The sequence below is a fragment of the Haemaphysalis longicornis genome, unplaced genomic scaffold, assembly GCF_048455015.1.
Source record: "Haemaphysalis longicornis isolate Haplotype H1 unplaced genomic scaffold, Haemaphysalis longicornis Haplotype H1 scaffold_14, whole genome shotgun sequence".
NCBI lineage: Eukaryota > Metazoa > Arthropoda > Arachnida > Ixodida > Ixodidae > Haemaphysalis > Haemaphysalis longicornis.
This window is the reverse complement of record NW_027526245.1, coordinates 674,164-685,017: the sequence shown is the minus strand read 5'-3', so window position 1 is coordinate 685,017 and position 10,854 is coordinate 674,164.

Below are 10,854 nucleotides of genomic sequence, written 5' to 3'. Positions count from 1 at the left end.
TCGTTGACAATCAGTACAGGCACGAACAAATCTTCGCACAAAGCTGCACATACCACGCCAGTAGTATCTTTGACGAAGTCGGGTATAGGTCTTCAAGAGTCCCGCGTGAGCACTCTGCGGATCATCGTGGTAAGCGGTACACACCTCCGCGCGGAGACTCCGTGGAACCACAAGGAGCCATTTGCGGCCATCCGGCATGTAGTTGCGGCGGTAGAGGAGGTTGTCGCGAATGGCAAAGTGAGCAACCTGGCGACGCAGGGCCCTAGGCTGAGGAAGGGTCGACGGTGAAGACAGGAAGTTGACGATAGTAGCGATCCATGGATCTTCTTTCTGCTGGGAAGCCATGTCTGAGAGAGTCAGCGACGACAAGGTAGAGTCCGTTGTGCTGAGGTGTGCCGTATCAGCGGACGCCGGGGAGCGAGAGAGGGCGTCGGCGTCAGAATGCTTGCGGCCGGATCGATATATAACACGAATGTCGAATTCTTGTTGACGGAGGTCTCAACGAGCAAGTCGTTCCAAGGGGTCTTTGAGAGACGACAGCCGGCACAATGCGTGGTGGTCGGTGACAACATCAAAGGGGCGGCCATAAATTTAGGGGCGCAATTTGGTGAGCGCCCAACCTATGGCCAAGCATTCCTTTTTGGTCACGGAGTAATGTCGCTCGGCCTTGGTGAGAGTTCGACTTGGATACGCTACAACTTATTCGTCGTAGTTCGGCTTCCGTTGGGCAAGCACTGCACCGAGACCGACGCCACTGGCGTCAGTGTGCACCTCCGTAGGAGCTGCTGAGTTGTAATGCCGGAGGATAGGTGGGGCGATTAACAGACGTCGCAAGGAAGAAAATGCTTCGTCACAATCCCGGGACCACGCAGAAAGAGCGTTATCGCCGTTCAGCGGTCTTGTTAGGGGGGAAACGATGGTAGCGAAATTTCTGACGAAGCGTCCGAAATAGGAACAGAGCCCGATGAAGCTCCGGAGGGTTTTCAAGGAAGTCGGCTTCGGAAAGTCGGCGACAGCACGTAGCTTATTGGGATCAGGCGACACACCATCTCTTGAAACAACGTGGCCCAGGATAGTCAACTTGCGCGCACCAAAACGACATTTTTTTAAGTTTAGTTGGAGGCCGGCAGAGGTGAGACACGCCAGGATCTGGTGGAGACGAGTTAGGTGTGTGTCAAAACCGCGAGAGAATACGACGACGTCATCTAAATAACGAAGGCATATATGCCACTTGAGACCACGCAAGATGTTATCCATCATTCTCTCGAATGTGGCAGGTGCTTTACATAAGCCAAATGGCATGACGTTAAATTCATATAAACCGTCCGGGGTAACAAAGGCGGTCTTGGGGCGGTCCGATTCCGCAACCGGCACTTGTCAGTAGCCCGAGCGCAAATCAAGGGACGAGAAGAATTCCGCACCGTGTAAACAATCGAGAGCGTCGTCGATGCGAGGGAGCGGATAAAAGTCCTTGCGGGTAATTTTGTTTAGGCGGCGGTAGTCAACACAGAAGCGCAAAGACCCATCTTTTTTTGTTACGAGGACCACGGGCGACGACCATGGGCTTTGGGACGGCCGAATGACGCCGCGCTGTAGCATGTCATCCACGTGCTCACTAATAACACCACGTTCCGGCCCCGACACACGGTAGGGTCGTTTTCGCAAGGGAGCATGATCGCCTGTGTCGATGTGATGGGTGACTGTTGACGGTTTACCCAACGGAGCTTGTGCACAGTCAAAGGAAGAACAGAACTTGTTAAGAAGGGCGAGAAGCTGCGTGCGCTGTGTGGGATTCAAATCGGCGTCCAGGGACTTCTTGAACACTTCGGCGGACAGTGAAGCGTCGGTAGAAATGGACGAGTCCAGGGCAGTGAGCGAAAGCGCAGCGGGATCATCGCAAACGTCGAAGCGGCTGATGGAGCGCATAGCTTCAACATGGCCAGTTGACTCTCCATGGAGCAGGCTGACAGAACAGTGGGTTTGATTGGAGATAAACATTCTCGTGCGCCCACCTTGCACTGTAAGAACGGCGAATGGGAGTGGCAACTCCTTCCGGCGAACAAAAAGTTCGCCTGGTGTGTACAGGACAGGTCCATCGGGTACGGGCGCACAAGCAAGTTCAACCATTACGGAACTTAGCGGCGGGATATCGACGTCTTCGTCCACGGTAATCTTCCATTCACCAAACAAATGCTCAGACAGCGGCGGAAGTTCAATCTCAGCCTTGGCACAGTCAATTACTGCGTTATGGCTTGACAAGAAGTCCCATCCAAGAATAACGTCATGGGAACATGAAGACAAAACAACAAATTCGATGGTGTAGACAGTGTCTTGGATCACTACTCGAGCAGTGCATGCAGCGAGTGGTGACACATGTTCAGCACTTGTAGTTCGAAGCGAAAGTCGCGACAGTGGCGTCATAACCTTTTTCAGATGGCGGCATAGTTTCACACTCATAACAGAAATCGCGGCACCAGTATCGACAAGAGCAAGAATAGGAACTCTTTCAACAACTACGTCGACGACATTTTTCGGAGATACACGAGGACTTTGACATTTTGCTACGAACGCAGTTCGTGCCTCCGGAACTGCGGGAATTAGTTTCCGGCGTCATGAGGCGCTGACTGATGACGCATAGGAGAAATGGAGCGGCGACGAGAAGGCGATCGGTGACTCGCGAACGTCTGATGGTCGGATTGAAAGGATGGTGACGGTGGTCCCGCAGGTGCGCGACGGGGAGCTTGGCGGGAAACATACACTGGACTATGAGATGCTTCAACCTGCTGCATTGCACGGCGACAGTAACGTGATACATGTCCTGGGAGACGACAGGAAAAGCATATAGGTCGGTTGTCCTGAGTGCGCCACGGATTCGTATGCTGTACAGCCAATGGCGCGGGACGGCGGAACTGGGAGACTGGCTGAGGAGTGAACGTCACAGGCGCTGGTATGTACGGTCCAAACGAGGGGACAAAGGAGTGGACAAGTAGCGGGGCAGCCCTTGCAGCGCAATCGGCGTACGTCAACGGAGCGGTCACTGGCGGTGCTATTGTAGCCATGGTTGGAACAGTCAGCGGGGCAGCGGGTGTAGTTGACTGGTGTGTAGGTGATAGGGCTTCGGCGACCTGCTCCCTGACGCTGCGCTGAACAGCTTGAGGCAAACTTGGTGCAGGCTGCTCTACAAAAGGTACCAACGAAAGTTGCCGAGCGACCTCTTCCCGGACGAAGTCCATAATCCTCATCTCAAGCGATGCTTGTTCAGAACGGAACGATAAACTTGACAGTTCTGCGCCCGTCCCGAGCGACTGTCGAACAAAACTCCTCTGCCGCCGCAGCTCATCATAGCTTTGGCAGAGCTTAATTATCTCAGCCACGGTCTTTGGGTCTTTGGACATCAACATCTGAAACGCGTCGTCTTCAATTCCTTTCAGTATGTGTCGAATCTTTTCTTGGTCAGACATATCCATGTTGATATGCCTGCAGAGATCCACAACGTCTTCGATATAACTTGTGAAATTCTGGGCGGGCTGCTGCGCGCGTACTCGAAGACACTGTTCAGGGAGCAGTTTCCGCACCTCTGGCCTGTCGAAAGCCTCTGCAAAGAGGGTTTTGAATTCGCCCCAGGTTATGATGGTCCTGCCGTTGTTCCGAAACCAGACCTCAGCCACTTCCCGAAGGTAAAACTACACATTGCTCAGCTTAGCTTTGTCATCCCACTTGTTGTAGACGCTCACTCGCTCGAATGTGGACGACCAATCCTCGGCATCATAATTACCTTTGCCGGTGAAAAAGGGCGGGTCACGCTGACGGATAGTGCCAGCACAGATCACCGGTGGCACTGGTGATGGTGGCTGTTGGCCTACGTCGACGCGGTTGACGGGCATTGGTACGGTGCGGTTGCGAAGCTCCAGGTTGGTTCACCTCGTACCCAGCTCCTCCACCACTTGAAAGGCGGTTTAATTGCTAACAAGCAGTAAAAGCGAGAGGCGGGAAGCAGCGCAGTCTGTCCCAGGTGAACCGGATAGGGGATCGCTGATCTGACCACAAGGACTCACAGAGATGATGCCAGCTTGATGCTTCCGGCACATATCCGAACAGGGATTGGACGATCGAGGTCCGTTAGTTCTTTCACTTCTCTTCATTACAATATATATATATATATATATATATATATATATATATATATATATATATATATATATATATACATATCAAAGTTGCAGTCGTTATTGCCAGTGCTGTTTTGGCGTTTTAAGTGTTTTTATAGTGCCAAATGAGGTATGATTGCCTTTTTTATGCAGGAATAAATAATTGAAAATTCAATTCAAGAAACAATGCGCCGTTTTTTCCGGAGGCGGGAATCGAACCCACAACCTCCGCATAACGCGTGCGGTGCTCTACCATTGAGCTAGTTCCGCGGCGACTCCCTTCTCGACTATACCGCGGGGTTTTGTATTTACGACTGCTCAGAGCCCGATCAACTAGCGCCGCCCCTCGACCACCGCGGGAAGACGTAGAACGTCTTTTTCCCAGCGGCCGCACGTAAGACGTGGTCGGAAGTCGGGGATAGCCAAAGGCATTTCAGACTACTGAATTCAGAACCCTCGTAATGCATTTTGTAGAACAGAGACGTACGGGACGAGGGCTCTGAGCAGTCGTAAATACAAAACCCCGCGGTATAGTCGAGAAGGGAGTCGCCGCGGAACTAGCTCAATGCTAGAGCACCGCACGCGTTATGCGGAGGTTGTGGGTGCGATTCCCGCTGCCGGAAAAAACGGCGCATTGTTTCTCGACTTGAATTTTCAATTATTTATTCCTGCATATAAAAGGCAATCATACCTCATTTGGCACTATAAAAAAACACTTAAAACGCCAAAACAGCACTGGCAATAAGAACTGCAACTTTGATATGTGTCCTTACGGAATCCCTCGTCCCGTACGTCTCTGTTCTACAAAATGCATTACGAGGGTTCTGGCTTCAGCAGTCTGAAATGCCTTTGGCTATCCCCGACTTCCGACCACGTCTTACGTGCGCCCGCTGGGAAAAAGACGTTCTACGTCTTCCCGCGGTGGTCGAGGGGCGGCGCTAGTTGACCGGGCTCTGAGCAGTAGTAAATACAAAACCCCGCGGTATAGTCGAGAAGGGAGTCGCCGCGGAACTAGCTCAATGGTAGAGCACCGCACGCGTTATGCGGAGGTTGTGGGTTCGATTCTCGCTTCCGGAAAAAACGGCACATTGTTTCTCGACTTGAATTTTCAATTATTTATTCCTGCATAAAAAAAAGGCAATCATACCTCATTCGGCACTATAAAAAAACAAAAAAACAGTTAAAACGCCAAAACAGCACTGGCAATAAGGACTGCAACTTTGATATGTGTCCTTACGGAATCCCTCGTCCCGTACGTCTCTGTTCTACAATATATATATATATATATATATATATATATATATATATATATATATATATATATATATATATATATATATATATATATATATATATATACAGAAAGATGGGTCAGCATTCTGCAACGCCAAAGGAGGCATCGGGGTGTGGTTAGGCTCTTTTTTTTTCTTTATCACTAGGGTTAATTAAGTAAACATTTTTTTTAAAGATACAGAAGAAAGAAAGAAAGAAAAACACGCGCCCAGAGTGGGGACCGAACCCACGCCCAGAGTGGGGACCAAACCCCACTGTGGGCGCGTGTTTTTCTTTCTTTCTTTCTTCTGTATCTTTAAAAAAAATGTTGACCTAATTACCCGTAGTGAAAAAAAAAGAGCCTAACCACACCCCTATGCCTCCTTTGGCGTTGTAGACTGCTGACCTATCTTTCTGTATTTCCTCAACAAGCCCATCATTTCCTTACTATATATATATATATATATATATATATATATATATATATATATATATACATATATATATATTCCGAACAGAAATATACGGGACGAGGGTCTCGGTAAGGCTTACATATCAAGGTTGGAGTCATTGCTAGTGACATTCTGGTGTTTCCATAATATTTAATAGAGCCGATGTGACGAATGCGTGTGTTTGTCATGTTTCCTTGATACAGTGATATATAAGCGAATATACCGGTCGAGAAAAAATCCGCCGTTTATTCCGGGAGTGGGAGTCGAGCCCACATGTCTGCATAACGCGTGTGGTGCACTTACCATTATGTTATCCCGCAGCGGCATCTCTCCACTTAAATGCGGGGGTTTATATCTACAAGTGCTCTCAGGACGGTCAACTAGCGCCGCCACTCGACCGCCGCGGGAGACGTAGAATGTCTTTTTTCCCAGCGGCCGCCACGTAAGACGTGGTTGGAGGTCGGGGTTAGCAATAGGCATATCCGAACTGCTGGAGCCAGAGCCCTCGAAATGCACGTAGCAGAACATAAAGATACGGGGCGAGGGACTCGGTAAGGACACATATCAAGGTTGCAGTCGTCATTGCCAGTGCTATGACACTGCTCGATAGCATAATGGCGAGTGCACGCACCCGTTATGCGGAGATGTGGGTTCGACTCCCGCTCCCGAAAAAACGGCGGATTTTTTCTCGACTTATATTTTCGCTTATATATCACTTCACCAAAGAAACATGACGAACACACGTTATTCGGCACTACTAAATATTTCGGAAACAGCAGAATAGCACTGGCAATGACGACTGCAACCTTGATATGTATCCTTACCGAGTTCCTCGTCCCGTATCTTTCTGTTCTGCTACATGCATTTCGATTGGTCTGGCTCCAGCTGTTCGGATATGCCAATTGCTAACCCCGATCTCCGACCACGTCTTACATGGCGGCCGCTGGGAAAAAAGACGTTCTAGGTATCCCGCCGTGGTCGAGGGGTGGCGTTAGTTGGCCGTCCTCAGAGCACTTGTAAATATAAACCCCCGCTGTTAAGCCGAGAGAGAAGCCGCTGCGGGATAGCATAATGACTAGTGCACTGCACGCGTTATGCGGAAATGTGGGTTCGACTCCCGCTCCAGGAAAAAACGGCGGATTTTTTTTCAAGCTATATTTTCGCCTATTTATCACTGTATCAAAGAAACATGACAAACCAACGTCTTTCGGCATTTTAAATAAATAAATAAATAAATAAATAAATAATTAAATAGATAAATAAATAAATAAATAAATAAATAAATAAATAAATAAATACATAAATAAATAAATAAATAAATAAATAAATAAATAAATAAATAAATATATAATTCACTGAGCCCCTCATTTCCCATTTCTGATTCGCTACATGCATAGCGAGGGCCTCTGCTCCGGCAGTCTTGGTGCCAAAGGTAGCTTAAGAGGTTTTAACGCTGTTCGACCACTCTCGACATGTCGTAGACACTCGAGTCACGGCCCGGGGGTTACCTTCACCCCGAGTAGCCAGAGTGGCGATGGCCACGCCCCCGAGTGCAGGAAACAAAAAATACCGTAACATAAATACCCGACAAAGTAGTGAGCAAACAGCCCCGCCGGTAGCCACCGCCAATACCGGGCTGATCTCTTCACAAACACCTGATAAAATTCCGAGATTATGCAGTCAGGCCCCGGTGACTTGTTCTTTGAGAGTTTTTTAATCGCGCGCTTGACCTCTTCTACCGATAGGGGTTCGTTTATTGTGGCCCTTGCGTCCTCTGCAACCGTTGGCAGCGCGCCTGTGACTTCCGGTGGAGGAGCCTCAAGATGAGCGTGCGGGGAAAACAGCCTTGCGTAGTATTCACTGAAGGCCGTCTCCACCTCTTCGTTCCCACTAGCAAGACCACCGGCGTGGTTCACCTCGGGAATCCTTTTAGTGGCGGTCTTTGCTTGTTCAAAGGCGCCAAAAAGCTTCGATGGCTTTGCCTGTATCTCCACTTGTTGCTCTCTGATTTGCACAAGAGCCCCCTAATACCGTTTTTCGAGCTCAGCGCGGATCTCGTCTTTCATGTTACGGATGTCTTCAGAGAGTTCCCCCGGCCTCTCCTCACCTGTTTCTACGAGGGAGTGCAGGCACTCCACCAGTCCACTTACATTCGCCCTTCTGTCTCTCGCCTCCTGTCACACGATTGTAATTGCTGCATCTTTGACATGCTGTTTGTAGCGCTCCCACGCAGCTCCATCAATGAGCGCAGTGCTCATTGCTTCAATTTTACCTCTTACGCGATCGACGAAGGACGCGTGTTCGAGGACCGTGGTGTTCATGAGCCCACGGACGCCGGCCTTTTTTATGATTTCGTGCTCAGCTCTGATTGTACATGTCACCAAGCCGTGGTCAGAAAACGCGACAGGAGTGACGCCGTAGTCGATCACTAACGGCAACGCGTTTCCCGTCACGTAAACGCGGTCGAGGCGGGCCTGTGACGTGCCTCGCCATCTAGTGAAGCGGGTGGTTGACCACCCACACTGAAGGGCCACGTCGGCCAGGTCTCTCTCTCGAAGGACCGCTGTCGAAATCGGCGCCGACGCGTCCGCTACACCCTTAGCACCTGCTCCGTCGCTGGCGTTTACAACGCAGTTAAAGTCGCCCGCTAGGACAACACGGCCCAGAACAACTAGGATGTCCCGAATAGACGAGAAGAAGTCGGTTCGCACCTGCGTATCATTAGGCGCATAGACGCACACAAAGCGTGTAAGCTCTCCTCCCACCATGACGTCGACGGTGGAAAAGCGTCCGTCCTTCGCCAGCTCGCAGTCGATTACTGTGAAGAATTCGTGTTTCTCTAATTAGAATTGCGGTTCCACCCGCTCGGGTGGGTGTGAGGGTGTAAAAACACCAAAACTGGTGGCCGAAAAATCGTACAAAATTTTGAGCGTCCTCTCAAGAGGCAATTTTGGTTTCCTGTAAAAAGCCAACATCTATTTTTTTTTTTAATTCAGGAGGTCAACTGGCCAATGTTTCCTTTTCTGTGAGGTTAGAATTACTACATTTAAAGTGGCAAGTGTGAATGCGTTCTGTTGTGATGCCATGGTGTGAAAAGCGCTTACCGGTCAGGACGTCAAGTCCGTCCGTTAGTCGAGCTTCCTCAGGCGGTCATTGACCCTGTCCAAAAACCCCGCGTTTTCGAGCATTAGGAGAGCGACGAAATACGCCGGAAAGAACGGAATACACTGGAAAACGCCGAGCCGGACGACAGTAACGCGGGGACCGAATTTTCCAGCGTCAGGAGAGCGATGGAATACGCCAGAAAGAGCGGAAAGCACTGGAAAACGCCGCGCTGGAAGACATCAGCGCGGGGAGGTTGCTGGAAAGCATCGAATAACACGGGGACGTTGCCTTTGGAGACTGGGATTCAGATAGGGCGAACGGGTCAGTACGTTCTCACGGCGCCGCTGCTTGGCTGGACACAGCAATGCCTCGCGCCGGTTACGGGGTCGGCTGGTTGTAATCCAGCGCCGCGATCCACGCAGATGCTCCGAAACTTGGCGTTTGCAGACCGTCCGGTGCCACAAAATCCCACTTTTTTAGCCGGCGCTTCGCCGAAACAATGCTCCGTACGAGCGACGATCATGTCGTTCAATTGCATTGCAAGCGTCTGTCATAATGAAAATTTGTTGTATTGCTGCCATTAGCATTCCGGTCGTGTTTGAAAAAACCTTCGCTACAAATTTGCAGTTAACAACGCAACTTATCGCAGGTCACGGTAATGTTAGAACATCTAAGCGTAGCCCGCTAATCAAACTAATGGATAAATTCCTGAGGTTGTTTGAGTGAATGGCAATTGCATATATTGTACCGTGGACAACCTTTGATGAAAGAATCAAGCAATAAGGGTAGCCCGCTGGCAAAACGGACGCATAAAGGGCAAGCAAGACTTGCTTTTTGAGGACGTGGTTTAATTGTCGCACTTCACATTGTGACATGTATTTTTTGAGCCTTTGAGAGCCCCATGGTCTCAATCTGCGTGCTTTCGTAATATTTTTTTTAGTGAGCAACCTGTTTATTTTATCGCGAAGCATGTGTCCAATCAAGCTTAGTGAAAATAAGATTTTAAAGCCAGCTAACCAGTTGCCGCTACCGGTGTTAAAAGAAAAAGAAATGGCGCCAGTGAACCCATTACAATACCAAGGTGTGTTAAAAGAGAATAAATGTAGAAAGAAAGAAATTGCCCGCCTTCCTCCAGCAGGGCCGCTCGGAAGAAAGTCCGGGGATGCAACGTCACTAACGAAAACCTGTCGCGCGACAGCACTCACGGGGCGGGGGAGCCCACAATACGGAGAATCGAGAGGGGTCAGGAGGGGTCGCGGCGCAGAACAAGCTCTCGTGATCGGCAGGGGATCACTTTGTTCCTCCCTGCTTTTCGCCTTTCGGTCAAAATTCGCAAGTGGCTGCGTAGCTGAGTGGCCGTCCACATTTCACATCGGTTTTGTGCCTAGTTGAAGTTACGCGTAACTTTTTTGTAAAAACGTGCATCTTATGTCTCCGGGAAGTGTCAGCAGCAACATGTGAAGCTACGAAAGCTGTGGTAGAGCAAGAACAGTGGTCCGGATTGCAAGCACCTCGAAGTGACGACTCCGCTAGCGACGGCGAACCGTGGTGCATGGAAGTATTGGCACTTTGATGCGAGTGAATACGACGACTCTCGGAGGCACGGAGGCAGCGTGATTTGGAATACGTGCGATGTGCTTCGACGATCGACTGAAATTGCAAAGACCCCTGCATGACTTGGTCAGGTATCGTGCGCGTATACTCTTCGTGATAGTGCTGCACCACGGAGTCGTGCGCTTTTCGTCACAGGATATCCTTCCAAGCCTTGCTGCACGAATGCATTGTCAACGGATCAAGGTTCATCAAGGCAAAGAATCCAGCTAAGAATTTACTTTCTATTTTAATTCTCACGTTTTGCTGTTGAAAATAAAAGAGGT